Below are 12,500 nucleotides of genomic sequence, written 5' to 3' on the forward strand. Positions count from 1 at the left end.
AAGCTCAACCGAAGGTGGACCTTGCAACATGACAATGACCCTAAACATACCAGTAAATCCATCAAGGAATGGCTGAAAAGAAAGAAATGGAGGTTTCTGGAATGACCAAGTCAAAGCCCAGATCTAAATCCCATCGAGATGTTGTGGGGGGATTTGAAACGAGCTATGCATGCAATTGTGCATGCTGTTCAACATTTTTTTGTTGAATAAATTATTGCAAAGTCAATTCTTCATTGTTTTTTGTTCAATTAGATATCTTTAGAATACTGTTTAAATGAAGATCAATTATTATTGATATGTCCACATATGTTAAAAAGATTTTAAAAAACATGTCATGGGGTGTACTTACTTTTTCCACATGCGAAATTTGCATTTATGTTTGTTTAAATTATACAATGGACTACAAAATGTAAATGTTTCATGATATTTGTTATATTATATCACCTTTATCGATCAATATTGTTGAAATGAAGATCAAATATCTGTATGTGGAAATATGTTGAAAAAGTCATAACTTTACATGGGGTGTACTTACCTTTTCACGTGACTGTACATATGTACATATGTACATATGTATGTATGTATGTATGTATGTATGTACATATGTATGTATGTATGTATGTATGATTGTATGTATGTATATATTGTTACAGACGCGGCTTAGATGTTATTTACCGAGCGGTTTGGTATGACCACGTCTGCACAGGTTACCCGATTATACCCGAACGTTGACTAATCGCGCTACGCTAGGTCAATGAAGGAAAAGACACACGGCTGGGATTAAAATGACACGACACCAGGGATACGGTTCTCAAGACCTCCGGAGGAGGTTATATTCGTTCGGAAGGTTAGATTACAACTACAAGAGGGACATCATAGAAAGACAGGCACTTAGACACACTTATATTAACCCCAACAGACGACAGATAAACGGGACAAGGCTGACTCACACGGGGATTGATGGCAAGGAAAGGCGGGTAGCGATGGCTCCAGGTGCACCTGGGCTCAGGGCAGAATCGACCCGGTCCGGTCCAGAGATGCGGGAGGTTTCACAGCGCTCGAGGTGGCGTCTTGTCGTCTCAAGCTGGGGGCGCATCTGACCTCACATCCGGTAAGTCGCTGCGTATATCCGGCGGGGAGTGACACGCCCTCGGCTCGTTAGCTCCGCCCCAGATGGAATCGGCTCGTTGCTTCTCATTGGGTGCATGCGGGGGGGTTACCGGCTCCGCCCTTGACGAGGGGCTGACAGGGAGCCCCTTCATGGTAACCCCGTGGAGCGCATGGTCATGGCGGCTAACCGAGCTGGTGGGAGGACGCACACCCCCCCCCGCGCGCCGTGGTTGTAGTTGTTGTTGTAGCTGTAGTTGTTGTTGTTGTTGTTGTTTGGGGAAGAAGATGGAAGGAGGTATGGGAAGGTCCTAAACTCACTACTGGTGCCATATAATCACATTCTGGTGCAACGAAGAGTCAGAATTAATGGAAAGGAGTCCTTAACTGACATAGACTAAGAATAACTAGCAAGATGTCCGAAAGTTGTCTACGTGAGATGCGGTGGACCTGGGCACGACATTTAATGGGGGAAAAAGGGGAAGGTCGGTTCTACAGAGTGTTGTTTACAGACAATGGGACTAGGGAATGGGGGATTGGGGATAGTTGGGGAGTATTGGGGAAATAGGGGAATATTTACAAGCGGATACGGAGGCCAAATTCCATATTCGCAACATTGCACCCTTCTCTACCCTCGGGGCGTCCCGACCCGATAAATTTTTACCTACTTTAGTGTGGCACGCAATGTAGTTCCCTCTACTATTAACTCTACCCTGAGTGCGACAGTTTTACAGATATTCACAAATGAGTAAATATGTCCCCCTGCGACGTTGCACCCTTCTCCTCACAGAAACACACCCACAGGATAACCGAATCCGGAAAGAATCCTCAAACTAAACATACAGCCGGTAGGGAGCATTATTTACAAGACTACGCTGATATTTACACTACGATCCAGGACCTGTTTTTGGAGGGACACATGCAGATGTTATGCATAGAGAGCGCACGCATGCCAGCATCGATACACCAACCCACGAGTGCTCTGTGGCCTACGGCCTTTAATAATGTGCAGAGCACCCCTTCCAAGCATCAAAAGCACCACCCCTTCACACAGTCAGCACCATCCGGTGCACCAATAAAGTGTTTATGAATCACCGGTGGTGTCACAGCCGGCCGATGTTCTGCCGCTGGTCTTGCCTTCGTGTGGTGCACTTGGTGTTCTTGCCTCTTTCAAAAAAATAAACAAAGGCGCCAACCGCGTCCATTTCTATATTGTGGCCTTCAGTGGTGTCAACTAAAAGTGGTTCACCTGTATGGCATAGGTGCCACGTTGACCCATAGGTCCATCCACGGGTGGTGCTTGGCCACAAAAGAGCTGCGGTCCATTGTGGGTGGCCACAAACATTGCGGTCCATATGGTGTATCGATCCAAGCAGCGAGCAGCGAAAGTGCAGGCCCACAACTGCGTAGCCATCACCTCTCTCTCCTCTCTCTCTACCCCAAAGCCAGATCCTCGGAGGTGGGAGACAAAAGAAGAAGACAAGTGAGTAAGGTGGTAAGGGCGCAAAAGTGCACGCAATATAAGATGATGCACACTGGGGGCACATGGGAACCAGGTGAGACAGGTACGTTCCTATCGTACGCCCCCCCCCCCACCAGGTAACCTACATGGCCCCTCCCTTACCCCTTACTGTATCCACACAACACAACACTACCCATAAACATCTACTTTACAAATCAACAAACATCCCTACTGTCTTCCCCGTTCCTCCCATAAACCAAATTCGTCTTCTCTCCCTCCTAACCAATCAAATTTGCCATCTTCAACTGAACATCAAAATTTGCCATTACCAATTCATCATCAGTCCCTCCTAGGGAGGGAGAGATGGAATCACCCCAATGTCTCATCCACGTCGTGATGCGTCTCACAAATCCACAGCAATCTCATACTTCCTGCAACACAAAACAAAGAAAACACAGGTGTGGAGTCATCATCATCACCACAGGTAAGTGGCTGCGTATGGTGCGACAGGTTCATCAATCCTAACTATCTCCTAAATGACTTTAACAACTTTACACTACCCGGGGTCCTTCTCCGGCCAAACCATTGGCCCTCTTACACTATGGGTTCTAAAAACCAATTCCCATTGGCCAAACTGTGGTGCTTTTCAATTTGGGGTCTCACTCCCCCGATTCATCTCTCGGTGCCCTCGCACAATTTCAGGGCTGCGACGTGTACCTCTCCCAGCGGGTCTACCCACCTGCACACCTCCACCACTGCAGTTGCCACCCGAGCTTACCTAGCTCCTCACCCTAACCTAACTAACTGGGGCAGGCCCTCTGGCGCTCTCCCCACTCGGTGCCCTCTCTGGCACTGGGCTGCCCGATCCACACCCGGGATCCTCAGGCACCCACTCACAACTACCGGCTCCCAGAGCCCACCTGCGGCCTCACCTGGCCGACATCCTCACAGTGGTGGAGTGCCCAACCAACTACACACACTAACAGGCTACACGCCCAGCCATTTCCACAACACTAATGCACCCATTCACAACACCATTCTGCAACCGCACCACAGATGCCAATATCCAACCACAATTTACCTGTACCCTCTACCTAACACTTACACTACCCGCCCCGGGTACTCGTGAAAGGGGTCCACTCTTCCCCCATCCACACCTTCGCACCATGCACACCACTCCGTACCACTTACTCCAACTCTCTCCACACACCTGTACTTGCACACCTGTGCTCTCACACCTGGTGCCACCTGCACCCTTCTCTCCCCAAGCGCATTCGCGCTGATCCACAACACTCATTACTCACACACTGCTCCACACACCTGTCCAGTTGCACACCTGTGCAATCACACCTGTTCCATTCTCACACACACGGCATCATCTCAGCTAACTACTCCCTTCTGAAACTTGCGCTTCCCAGTCGTCCCTTTAAACTATTGCGCTCCCTCGTCATTATAATCCACACTAATCTACCTGCGTCCCCACTACAGGTATCAGTCACTAACTAAACTTAACGTTACCTAATGTCATCTTCTAGGGCCCTATCAATATAACCTAACCCACCCGGGCTAGTTTTCACTGCCATACACCCCATAAGCTATTGCTCCTTTGCCCCCACACATGGGAAGGGTGGCAGGGATGCCATCCCACCACATCGGGGGTCTCTCACTACCAATTTTGCACATCAAATTTCAACAAATCAAAAATTTGCCAATCCTAATCATCTGCCAATCACTACTGCCAATCCCTTGCCAATCATCAAATTTTGTTTTTCTCTAATTTTGGGTCCAAAACACTAACCTCATCACCCAGTCTACTCACTACTGCCTCTCGGTGCGCCAATTCCTATCCAAAGCCCGGCTTCGTAAAGCCAAGCCATGAATGCGGGTTGTTTGGTGACAGTGGCTGGACACGTCCCGCATTCGGTGCAGGGACGGGGGCTTACCCGGGCCGAGATCCCACGCACCACCTCGGCGTGGAGCCATCCAATTGCCCGATCTCGACCTGCCGGCACGTCTCACCAAAAAGTGGTCGCCATGACGACTCTTTCTATCGGGCCGCCCGCTCCGCCTAGTGGAGCACGGACGCGGCCGTTCAAAGCGAGGCCCAGCACGCACCGAGGGCCCGATTCGGCTATAAGTCGTTCTAAACTCTACCCCGTCTAACGTCGATGCTTCACCTGGACGCTTACACCCCGCAGCCCGTTCCTTGCTCACACATACAGCCGTGCCCATGCTCCTCGTACCTTTCCTTACACACCCAGGTACCCTCATTCCACTCACAGCCTTGGTCACACACCTGACCACCGAACACTGTGGCACACATTCGTTGCTCGCACACCTCACCAATACACCGCTTCGCGCCCCCTCCTCGGTCACCTCCTCTGTGACAATCACAGGTGTGCCCTCATTCGCACACCCAACCATGTGCCTCACCACCAACTCCAGCGTGCATTCCCACTCACGCTCTACCATTCCAGGTGTGCATCCTTTCATCCCAGGTGTACATCCTCGCTCACCTGTCACAACCAACTCACTCTCCTTGTCACTCTCACTACTCTCACCTCCATTCTTGCCAGCGCACTCACCCTTACTCTTGACAGCGCACTCTTTCCTCATGCACCTGTCCGTTACACACCTTTCTCGCGCACACTCTCCCGTTACACCCTCTGTAACACTCACCACAGGTGGACACTCTTCCTTACTTCTGACAGCGCACTCTTTCCTCATGCACCTGTCCGTCACACACCTTTCTCGCGCACACTCCTGCGCACACTCTCCCGTCACACCCTCTGTAACACTTACCACACCGCGCTTCCATGTGCTCCCTCGCACACGCGCTACGACCGACTCATTCTCGCCAGCACCCTCACTCCTTGGCACGCACTTTTTCCTCACACACCCCAGAGTCGGACTTTCTCGCACACCTCCTTTTTCGCACACCAGACCTCTCGCACACTTCACCCACGGCCTCTCACGAACACCCGGGTCCATCTCGACCCCCAAGCTTCTTAAATCACCTGGCGCATCATACACACGACCATATTGGTCACCACTTACACCGGGTCCTCTTCCTCTTCGCTTCTCCTCCATCACCTGCGAATCCCTCATCCGGTTAATGAGCACATCATCACGATCCAAACACAGACTTTGGACCAATTCTTTTATCTCCTCTTTTATCTCTTTGTTATCCCCTCTCCGTCGCTTCTTAATTTCGCTCACCCCTTCTTCCACTTCTTCTAATTTCTGCCTCACCTCTTTTATTCCCCGGTACGTCTCCTCAAGCTCGTCCTCCAAGGCTACCTTGACCGTTTCCATGTGCGTCCTCACTTGCCGGTCCTTCGTCTCCATTACCTCTATCACCTCGTCCAGCCTCGTTGTCAGTCCCTCACGTACCATCTGACATTCCCTCTTCGTCGCTACCAAGTCATCTTTTAGTTCTTTCTGTGTCGCCTTTAAACCTCCTAATACCGCAGTGTTCCTTTGAACCTGCTCCACTAACTCCGTCTGTCCCACCGTCAGCTGCTCCACCTCCTGCGTCAGGTCCTCTATGCCCCCTTGTAACTTTACAGTCCCCTTTCTCACCTCCTTCTCCATGTGCTCCTTACAGTGCCTCACCTCCTCGCGCACTCCTCCGACCTCCTCACTCACTCCTCCTCTGATCTCCTCTCCCATCACTTGCATCTCCTGCCCAGATGCCCCCCTCATCTGCTCCATTTCCTCCCTGTGAGCATCCAGTTTGGTTTCTACCCCCATTCTGACCCCCTCTATCTGCTGCCCCATTTGGTTAACTTCCCTTTCCGCTTGGTCCCTCATGTCCCTCAATTTGCCTTCCATACTGTTTTCTAACCCTATTAACCCATTTCTCACCTCTTTTATCCCGTTGTCTAACCCCTCAAAATTATTGTCTAACTTCCCAAATTTCTTGTCTAACTCCTTAAAATTATTGTCTAACCCCTCAAAATTATTGTCTAACTTCCCAAATTTCTTGTCTAACTCCTTAAAATTATTGTCTAACTTCTCACCGGTACCCCTCGCTTCGTCCCTCATTACCCCCATTTGGTTTCCCATTACCCTCAATTGCTCACTCCGAGCATCCATCCGGTTCCCCATTACCCCCATTTGGTTTCCCAACCGCTCACTATCAGCCCTCATTCCCACCATTTGTTCCATAAGGGCCCTCATTTGCAGGAGGAAAAGGTTCGAATCCACCAGGGGCGCTGCCGCGGGCGTGGACGCCGTGGCCACCTCGTGCGTGACAACGCTATTTTGCGACCCTGCCGCCCTCACTGCTTCGCTCTCCTCGCGTCCCTCAATTTGGTCCTGGACCGACCCTGCCTCACTCTCCACTACCGGACCCCAGCTGTCTTGGTCTGCCATAGCGTGACTTTCAAAATTCGGGTTTTTATTTTCGTATAACAAATTCAAATTTCGCCGTTATAATTTCGCGCGGGAAACGCGCTCCGAATTGATTCTACTACAAATTTGGGCCTAATAAATTTAGTCCCGGGTCCGAATTCCACTCCTTGACACCAATTGTTACCGACACGGCTTAGATGTTATTTACCGAGCGGTTTGGTATGACCACGTCTGCACAGGTTACCCGATTATACCCGAACGTTGACTAATCGCGCTACGCTAGGTCAATGAAGGAAAAGACACACGGCTGGGATTAAAATGACACGACACCAGGGATACGGTTCTCAAGACCTCCGGAGGAGGTTATATTCGTTCGGAAGGTTAGATTACAACTACAAGAGGGACATCATAGAAAGACAGGCACTTAGACACACTTATATTAACCCCAACAGACGACAGATAAACGGGACAAGGCTGACTCACACGGGGATTGATGGCAAGGAAAGGCGGGTAGCGATGGCTCCAGGTGCACCTGGGCTCAGGGCAGAATCGACCCGGTCCGGTCCAGAGATGCGGGAGGTTTCACAGCGCTCGAGGTGGCGTCTTGTCGTCTCAAGCTGGGGGCGCATCTGACCTCACATCCGGTAAGTCGCTGCGTATATCCGGCGGGGAGTGACACGCCCTCGGCTCGTTAGCTCCGCCCCAGATGGAATCGGCTCGTTGCTTCTCATTGGGTGCATGCGGGGGGGTTACCGGCTCCGCCCTTGACGAGGGGCTGACAGGGAGCCCCTTCGTGGTAACCCCGTGGAGCGCATGGTCATGGCGGCTAACCGAGCTGGTGGGAGGACGCACACCCCCCCCCCCCGCGCGCCGTGGTTGTAGTTGTTGTTGTAGCTGTAGTTGTTGTTGTTGTTGTTGTTTGGGGAAGAAGATGGAAGGAGGTATGGGAAGGTCCTAAACTCACTACTGGTGCCATATAATCACATTCTGGTGCAACGAAGAGTCAGAATTAATGGAAAGGAGTCCTTAACTGACATAGACTAAGAATAACTAGCAAGATGTCCGAAAGTTGTCTACGTGAGATGCGGTGGACCTGGGCACGACATTTAATGGGGGAAAAAGGGGAAGGTCGGTTCTACAGAGTGTTGTTTACAGACAATGGGACTAGGGAATGGGGGATTGGGGATAGTTGGGGAGTATTGGGGAAATAGGGGAATATTTACAAGCGGATACGGAGGCCAAATTCCATATTCGCAACAATATATATATATATATGTATGTGTGTGTGTGTATATATATATATATAAATATATATATATATATACATCCACAAACATACACACACACACACACACACACACACACACACACACACACACACACACACACACACACACACACACACACACAGACTTGGCATTTAATATGGAATATTTTTTTTTTCTTGACTTGGGTTTACTTTCTTACCTCACTATATCAATCTGATGAGTTTCTTTTACACTTTGGTGATTTATTTGTTAAAAGAACCATGTCACTGATAATTGTCTATCGCAGCAAGAAGTCAACAACAGGATTATATCACAGGTGGCATGGCAAAATGTACGGACAGGTGCATTTGATGATTGGCTTCACAGTCGGGTACACAAGGGTTGTTGCATTCTGTATTAGTGGAAAACAACTGCAGCACATCTCCAAAAGTTATTGCCGCTTCCTCTGGAAATGGTCCGTCAACTCGACAATGCTGTTTGTCATGGAGTGGTGGCTTTACGAAATTACGACATGAAACAGCGTGCTATTGCTCGGCAGTATGGCATCACTCAAGGTCAGGTGTCAAAGATCCTGAAACGAAATGCTCAGAGGGGTGTCCCTACTCCAATACCGAGGCCAGGACGTCCCCGCAGAACCACAAGGAGGGATGATCGCCAGCTGCACCAGTTAGTCCACAATGGCCGTACCAAGTCAGCTAATCGGCTTCGGGCTGAATGGCAACAACTGACAAATGTGCCTGTATACAGAAGGCTAGTCAACCAACGACTGGTTCAAGCAGGCTATCGTGCCAGGCGTCCCCTGAGAAAGCCACGCCTGACCAGACAACACCGCCAGCGCCGATTGCAGTGGGCCAGAGAGCACCGTCAATGGCAGCCAGGACACTGGAATCACGTGGTCTTCAGTGACGAGTCTAGATTTCTGGTCTATCGTCAAGATGGCCACGTCCGAGTGCGCAGACAAGTGCATGAAGCCTACAACAAAGATTGTATAGTGCCAAGAGTCCAAGCTGGAGGTGGTGGGGTGACCGTTTGGGCTGCTTTTCATGCAAGGGGCAAAACTGACCTGGTTGTTCTGAATGGAAACCGGAACCAGTTCAAGTACAGGGTCATTCTGGAAGAAACATTGCTTACATTTGCTCGTGCAGCCTTTCGAGAAAACTTTGTCTTCCAAGATGACAATGCACGGCCTCATCGTGCTCGCATGATCCAACACTTTCTTGCTGACCGTGGTGTCGAGCATATGGAGTGGCCTGCCATGTCCCTGGATATGAATCAGATAGAGAACTTGTGGGCAGAATTAACACGTCAAATCGACAACTTGGACCAGCAGCCGACCTCTGTGCGTGAATTGCAGCAGACTATTGTCACTGCATGGCAAGCGATTCCTGTCCAAACCTTGGCAAATCTCGTGAACAGCATGCCTCGACGTGTACGTGCTCTCCTGAATGCTCGTGGGGTTACACGAAGGACTGAACTGTAATTTTACTGTCCGTAATCCCAGTCGTAATTTAACTTTTGTTTTTGTTAAAAATAAAATTTGGCTAATGTGCAAAATAAAGAGATACTTCTGGAAAACGTACAGAAGTTTAACACAGTACTGTCCATGAATTTAGTTTGATATCAGTTTACATCACTTTCAAGGATCAATTTGTTTGTTTCGAAATGTCAAATGTGGTTTTTGTTTCTTTTAATGGTCACACTAACAAAATCTAGAATAATTTCAACATAATTCCGATGAACTTTTGGTTCTAAGACATCTTGAAAAGTAAGTTCACCCCCACAAAAAAAATATTCCATATTAAATGCCAAGTCTGTATGTATATATAAATTAATAGAGCATGTAAAAAATGTATATAGGCTGTATTAATTTCTTTTTGGCCTTCCTTCAGTTAATATCTTGTACATACAACTTTTTGAATGCCACAAGTAACTTCATACATCAGATGTTTTCTCAGCTAGATTAAATTCTGTAATTTCAATAAAAGTCGAAAGAATATCCCTGACAGCTGCATTCCTGGAGCAGTCTACATTTTATTTAATCTACCAAAATAGAAAATAGTATGACAAACTAAAATATTATTCTGTTGAAAGCAAATTTGATTGGCAAACACCTAACAAAGCACTGAGAACTATATTAGCAATTAATGTTCCTTCACAGGTGAAAAATAGAATTGGATATACACACATGACAGATGATTGAGCAATATAACTGCTCGAGACAAGAAGCTAGATCGGAAGGCATGTATGTTCGCTACTTCCTCATTAATGATGTCACTGCACATGCTTTCATCCTTGAAATCGTAAATAAGGAAGTAGCTTATATACATGCACTCGGATCTAGCTTCTTTTCTCGAGCATTTATATCAATCAATCTTCTCTTCATTTATCATGTGCATATTGTTACGGATTTATGTGAATTTATGTGAATTACTATTCAGGTCATTGCTTATTAATGTTTATTCTCTTAAAGGTTGTTGTGGTTAAATGGTTAGAGGCGCTCTGGATAACAGGAGACCGGAAACGGGATGGTGAACCAGAAGAAAAAGAAAAAGACAAGGTCCGGGAGAAGCGGCCATCTTCTTGTCATCGCCCAGCTCCGACGCGAGGGGTGTCAATATTGAGCAGCGTGGGGGGACGCTGCGTTTGAAAGCCCGTCTGGTGAAAGGAGTTACCTGCGCGGGGTAATTACCGATTACACGTCAAGTTGCCGTGGGTTCGTGCACGGAACCAAGCGTCCGGCACAGTTCGCCTCAACGTCTACAAGGACACGTACGGGTCGCACCTTGGGCCTCGCGCGCTTTGCTTTGCCCGCTTTGCTTTGCAAGGAAGTGTGCTGCAGCAGCTGTTCCCGGTACGCGACGTGCACGTTTGGAACACGTCAGCCAGGGGTTCGTTCAACCGCCCGTGTGCGGAGAAGTCGACCTTCACCTTGGTCTGGAGGGGCCCAGAGACATTGTGAGGGACAGTGACCATTGAGGGGTCGTGAGTGGGGAAAGGGGGGGAAATATATGAGATGGCCATCTTAGTAATATTGGTGATTGATTGTTGATGGTTGTTGATTGATTGGGGAATATATTATTGAGTAATCCGGATCCTTGGTGTGGGGTTTCTTATTGACTTGAATTATTGTGTCTTTCATATTGATTGCGCTACGAAAGCGTATAAATCAGAGATCTTTCTGGCGGGGTCCTCCCACGGTCCGGGGGGGTCACCAAGACCAGGTAGTTACCGGGGGGACCACGTAACAATATCTAGTTCCATTTTTCATCTGTGTAAGAACATCAATTGCATGCAAGACCTGTTACTAAACCAATTCTTGCTCCAATACTCCATCTTCCTACATATTGTGCTATTCCAAGCTTTCCTCCAATCTGTTACTATTCTGTGACAAAACTTGAATAAATGTAATTGTGGTTTAATCACAAAAATGAAGCTACCCCATCCTCCAAATTAGGATTTTAGGATTTTAATGGGTAATATTTGCATATCGGTTTAACCAATTTTCCTAACTTTAATTTGAATTTTGTTCTGTTTATTACAGAGAAGGAATGACTTGCTTGCAAATTTGTGTGCATTTTAAAATTCTCATGTGCAATTTTTAGATGATAGGGCACAGGTTACATAGGCCAAAATGTTTTTTCGCAAGGTCCAATTTTCTTGGCATCGTCATCATAATGGTCCCAGATTACACTTTACCTAGATTCATTGTTTTACCACAAACAACATCATCAATCAAAGTGCAAGCAAATCTTTAAAATATTTAAAAGTGACAATTGTCCTTAACAAAATATTAGATTCATCCTGGGAAACATTATGGCCGTTTTATTGATGTTTAAGGAAGATGAAATGCTTTAGCAATAGCTCAGAATACCATTTAAATAGGCAACCAAAGAAAGGTAGTTACGAAAGAAAAAAAAAAAAAAGGAAAAGAAGATAATTGGGATTACACAAAAATGGATGAAAACGATTTAAAGGATGAAAGCATATCCAGTGACATTTGAAAGCATTTAAAGATATGATAATGGCACAAAAACAAATGGAATACAAAGAGCAAAGGCTAATTGCAGAGCAACAACAAAACCATGGTAAAAGAAAAATAAATGTTCACCATGAACAGCTTGTTGTAAAAAAAAAAAAATCCAATTGGGAAGTATGCAGTGAACAAAAGCTCTCGCTTCGAGTTCATGACCGAACTAAACAATTACAATCCAAAATGTTTCAACAAGTTAAAAAGTACAAGCGCATGATTTTCAGCTTTCTTCTTCAAACTAATCTTAGGAAAGATGCCAAGTTTACTACCATTCAAT

At 47.3% G+C, this 12,500-nt stretch overlaps 1 protein-coding gene across 1 annotated transcript in view; it reads right to left on the minus strand.

Annotated features, from left to right (window-relative positions):
* Positions 1-12,500, minus strand: part of LOC137433809 (catenin delta-2) — a 145,659-nt gene that overhangs the window by 118,150 nt on the left and 15,009 nt on the right. The window lies entirely within an intron of this gene.

This window comes from Myxine glutinosa, chromosome 1, assembly GCF_964187855.1.
Source record: "Myxine glutinosa chromosome 1, kmMyxGlut1.1, whole genome shotgun sequence".
Lineage (NCBI taxonomy): Eukaryota > Metazoa > Chordata > Myxini > Myxiniformes > Myxinidae > Myxine > Myxine glutinosa.